The sequence below is a fragment of the Astyanax mexicanus genome, unplaced genomic scaffold, assembly GCF_023375975.1.
Source record: "Astyanax mexicanus isolate ESR-SI-001 unplaced genomic scaffold, AstMex3_surface scaffold_74, whole genome shotgun sequence".
Lineage (NCBI taxonomy): Eukaryota > Metazoa > Chordata > Actinopteri > Characiformes > Acestrorhamphidae > Astyanax > Astyanax mexicanus.
The window spans coordinates 32,501-37,500 of NW_026040084.1; the positions used below are offsets into that span (position 1 = coordinate 32,501).

Sequence of the window (5,000 nt, forward strand, 5' to 3'; positions counted from 1 at the left end):
TTGTTCGCTATCGGTCTCGTGCCAGTATTTAGCCTTAGATGGAGTTTACCACCCTCTTTAGGCTGCATTCCCAAGCAACCCGACTCCGAGAAGAACCGCGACCTCGGCGCGGCGGGGGCCGTTACCGGCCTCACACCGTCCCTGGGCTGAGCCTCTATCAGAAGGACTCAGGCCCCCCGGCCCGCGCCGAGAGATACGGACTTCTATACGCCACATGTCCCGACGCCCGTGAAGGACGGGGGATTCGGCGCTGGGCTCTTCCCTCTTCGCTCGCCGCTACTAGGGGAATCCTTGTTAGTTTCTTTTCCTCCGCTTAGTAATATGCTTAAATTCAGCGGGTCGTCTCGTCTGATCTGAGGTCGCGCTCGAAGGGCTGTCGTCGCCAGGCGTACGCCGCCGCGAGGGAGGGCGGGAACCACCCCTCGCGGTCTGGCTGGAAACCGTTCGGAGGAACCCTTTCGAGACGGGGAGGTTCGATTCGGCCGGAGGACGAAGGATGAAAACGGGAAGAAAAAAACTTAAGCCCCCCCTCTTCGCCTTCTACCGGAGCTATCCTACCAACCTCTCTTTTGCCGCGCTCTCGGCCCGAACGAAAAGGAGAGGGAGGACGGAGATCCGCTGACGGAGAGACGGCGCGCATAACGGGCAGCCAGAGAGGGTAAAACCCACCGGCAGCCGTCGCTACGACGTCTCTCCACGGATCGCCGCCACCTCTCCCCTCGCCGGAACGAGGAACGGTAGAGGACGGTGTGTGGAAAGCCGGCCTCCGAGACCCATCGCTGGGCAACGGAGACGAAGGCGAGAGGGGTGGACGAAAGTCTTTTCCCCCGCGATCAAGCCCGTCGAGCGGCTTTTGTCGAGTCCCGAACGAGAAGGGAACCTGACCGAGTCTGCTTTTAGGAAGACGAAGGTGCGGGCACCTGCGAACCTCCAGCCGCGGTCCCATCGAACCGTCTCTTAACTCTTCCCCGGAGGGAAGAGGGAGACGGAACGAAAAGGTCCGATAGATTGGAATAGCGACCCTCAGACAGGCGTGGCCCCGGGATTGACCCGGGGCCGCAATGTGCGTTCAAAGTGTCGATGATCAATGTGTCCTGCAATTCACATTAGTTCTCGCAGCTGGCTGCGTTCTTCATCGACGCACGAGCCAAGTGATCCACCGCTAAGAGTTGTACTCTTTATGGTTGTTTTTGTTTCGAAGCCATGTAACCAACAGACACAAAAAGTGACGGTTTGAAATAATGTTTTACGGCAGCCGCGGGTACGGGCGCCCCGGAACGCCTAAGCGAACTCGGGGTCATCAAACCGCGCCGCCGAGCCGCCTCCGGAGTAAGAAACCCCGCAGACGGACTTCGGGGGCCAGGTACCCGTCTCCCTTTGGCCGTAAAACACGTTTTTTTGCTCAGGACACCGTTTTTTTCGATCAAGTCATTAAAAGGCCGAAGGGAATCCCTGTAGTTCCCAACGTCGGGCCGTGGCTTGAACATTTTTTGTTTGTGGAAATGGGAGTCGCGCCTACTGGGAGGCACTACCAACCCAAGTCCCGGTAATGATCCTTCCGCAGGTTCACCTACGGAAACCTTGTTACGACTTTTACTTCCTCTAGATGATCAAGTTCGATCGACTTTTCAGCACAGCACCAAGGCCCCGCGAAGGAGCCCCGGCGTGGCCGATCCGAGGACCTCACATAACCATCCAATCGGTAGTAGCGACGGGCGGTGTGTACAAAGGGCAGGGACTTAATCAGCGCGAGCTGATGACCCGCACTTACTGGGAATTCCTCGTTCATGGGGAATAATTGCAATCCCCAATCCCCGTCACGAACGGGTTTAAGCGGATTACCCGCGCCTCTCGGCGTAGGGTAGGCACACGCTGGCCCGGCCATTGTGGCGCGCGTGCAGCCCCGGACATCTAAGGGCATCACAGACCTGTTATTGCTCCATCTCGCGTGGCTATACGCCACTGGTCCCTCTAAGAAGTTAACCGCGACCGCGGGGGGCCGCGTAACTATTTAGCACGAAGGAATCTCGTTCGTTATCGGAATTAACCAGACAAATCACTCCACCAACTAAGAACGGCCATGCACCACCACCCACAGAATCGAGAAAGAGCCATCAGTCTGTCAATCCTTTCCGTGTCCGGGCCGGGTGAGGTTCCCCGTGTTGAGTCAAATTAAGCCGCAGGCTCCACTCCTGGTGGTGCCCTTCCGTCAATTCCTTTAAGTTTCAGTTTTGCAACCATACTCCCCCCGGAACCCAAAGACTCTGGTTTCCCCGCACGCTGCCCGGCGGGTCATGGGAATAACGCCGCCGGATCGCGGGTCGGCATAGTTTACGGTCGGAACTACGACGGTATCTGATCGTCTTCGAACCTCCGACTTTCGTTCTTGATTAATGAAAACATTCTTGGCAAATGCTTTCGCTTTCGTCCGTCTTGCGCCGGTCCAAGAATTTCACCTCTAGCGGCGCAATACGAATGCCCCCGGCCGTCCCTCTTAATCATGGCCCTGGTTCAGGAAACCCACAAAATAGAACCGGAGTCCTATTCCATTATTCCTAGCTCAGGCATTCAGGCGAGTTTGGTGCCCGCTTTGAACACTCTGATTTTTTCAAAGTAAACGCTCCGGACCCCTGAGGACCGGACACCCAACCAAGGGCATCCGGGGGGCGCCGGGAGGCAGGGTCTGGGACAGGCGGTAGCTCGCCTCGCGGCGGACCGCCAGCCCACTCCCGAAGTCCAACTACGAGCTTTTTAACTGCAGCAAATTTAATATACGCTATTGGAGCTGGAATTACCGCGGCTGCTGGCACCAGACTTGCCCTCCAATGGGTCCTCACCCATGTGTTTAGGATACGTTCATTCCGATTACAGGGCCTCGAAAGAGACCTGCATCGTTATTTTTCGTCACTACCTCACCGTGTCGGTAATGGGTAATTTGCGCGCCTGCTGCCTTCCTTGGATGTGGTAGCCATTTCTCAGGCTCCCTCTCCGGAATCGAACCCTGATTCCCCGTTACCCGTGGTCACCATGGTAGCCCCCTATGCTACCATCGACAGCTGATAGGGCAGACATTCGAATGAGACGTCGCCGCCGCGGTGGGCGCGCGATCGACCCGAGGTTATCTAGAGTCACCAAAGGGCCGGGGGAAACCCTCGCGGGTCCCCCCGGGTGGGTTTTGGGTCTGATAAATGCACGCATCCCGGCCCCCCCGAGAGAGGACCGGTCAGCGCTCGTTTGCATGTATTAGCTCTGGAAGTACCACAGTTATCCGAGTAACGTGTGGAGCGATCAAAGGAACCATAACTGATTTAATGAGCCATTCGCAGTTTCACTGTACCTTCCGTGTGCACTTAGACCTGCATGGCTTAATCTTTGAGACAAGCATATGTTACTGGCAGGATCAACCAGGTTGCTGCGAGTGGTTTTTGTCACAGAAAAAACCATTGGTTCTTAGAGGGGAGAGGGATCGGCCCCGTACCGTCCGAAGAACCCCCCGGGGAGGGGGGGACGGGCGGAGAGGCTCGTCCGAGCTCACCCCTCATTGCTCCCAGTGGAAATTAGTGTGGCAACTCCGCTGCGCGAGTTCCCGCTTGCTTCGGGGATAACAAGGAAACGCTCGTTCCGAAACCGGGGGTCCGGAGCTTTTTGAAGCCGGGTGCTGGAGCTCGGGGGCCGCGAGGACCACCGAGGCATCGAGTCCGACGGCTCCGGGCCGACCGGTTATCGTGTTAGGGCAGATTGCGATATAGACGGGCCGTCTACGACTCCCTCGGATAGGTTCGGAAAGGTCCTCCCCCTGACGGAGGACCCCCCTGGAGGCTAACCCGCTGGGTCGGGTAGGAACGCACCGCGCACAGTGGCCACGGAGGGCCGCGCGGTTGCCTACCCAGGCGGGCTTGGTAGTCCATTCGATCGGGTCAAAATAATAAAAGAGATACCCCCCCTGGAACCGTCTCTGGAAGTTTGGTTTTTCCTCCGTACCGCCTGGGGGGCGGGGGGCGGGACGGAGGCCGACCTGCGGAGCTTCATGGTCGGGTAGGATCGGGTCCGTGTTATAGTGTCCAAAAATCCACTTTGGAACTATTAATGGGGCTTTATTTAAGCTCTGCCATGCTTAGAAATGAATGGAGAATCATCTCCAGTGCTTGGACCCCTATAGATTGCCACTCTCCTCAACAGTCCGACGGCACCCCTTTGAAAAACCCCCCGACGAAAAATCCTCCAGAGCGCGGGCGAACTCGCTCCGAGGCCGACCGGAGTGCACCTTCGTCGGGCAAGGGAGTCGGGCGAAGGGGGTCAGAAATCCTGGAGCTCGCCACCCTCACTAGTTTTTGGCGTGAAATGGTAGACCAAAAGTGGGGACTTAGAAAAATTTCGCACTTTTTCGACCTACCACTGGTAGACCGAGTGGGACTTAGTCATTTTTTCAGCTTTTTCGGGCCTACCACTGGTAGACCAAGTTGGACTTAGTCATTTTTTCAGCTTTTTCGAGCCTACCACTGGTAGACCAAGTTGGACTTAGTCATTTTTTCGACTTTTCGAGCTTACCACTGGTAGACCAAGTTGGACTTAGTCATTTTTTCAACTTTTCGAGCCTACCACTGGTAGACCAAGTTGGACTTAGTCATTTTTTCAACTTTTCGAGCATACCACTGGTAGACCAAGTTGGACTTAGTCATTTTTTCGACTTTTCAGAGCTACCACTGGTAGACCAAGTTGGACTTAGTCATTTTTTCGACTTTTCGAGCCTACCACTGGTAGACCAAGTTGGACTTAGTCATTTTTTCGACTTTTCAGAGCTACCACTGGTAGACCAAGTTGGACTTAGTCATTTTTTCAACTTTTCGAGCCTACCACTGGTAGACCAAGTTGGACTTAGTCATTTTTTCGACTTTTCAGAGCTACCACTGGTAGACCAAGTTGGACTTAGTCATTTTTTCAACTTTTCGAGCCTACCACTGGTAGACCAAGTGGGACTTAGTCATTTTTTCGACTTTTCA

At 55.4% G+C, this 5,000-nt stretch overlaps 2 non-coding genes and 1 pseudogene across 2 annotated transcripts; all 3 read right to left on the reverse strand.

Annotated features, from left to right (window-relative positions):
• Positions 1–362, reverse strand: part of LOC125798665 (28S ribosomal RNA) — a 5,379-nt pseudogene extending 5,017 nt beyond the window's left edge.
• Positions 363–1,017: 655 nt separating this feature from the next.
• LOC125798669 (5.8S ribosomal RNA) lies at positions 1,018–1,171 on the reverse strand. Its single transcript, XR_007437474.1, has one exon. It is a non-coding gene; the product is annotated as a 5.8S ribosomal RNA (ribosomal RNA).
• A 376-nt stretch (positions 1,172–1,547) lies between these two features.
• LOC125798661 (18S ribosomal RNA) lies at positions 1,548–3,411 on the reverse strand. Its single transcript, XR_007437470.1, has one exon. It is a non-coding gene; the product is annotated as an 18S ribosomal RNA (ribosomal RNA).
• Positions 3,412–5,000: the final 1,589 nt, after the last annotated feature.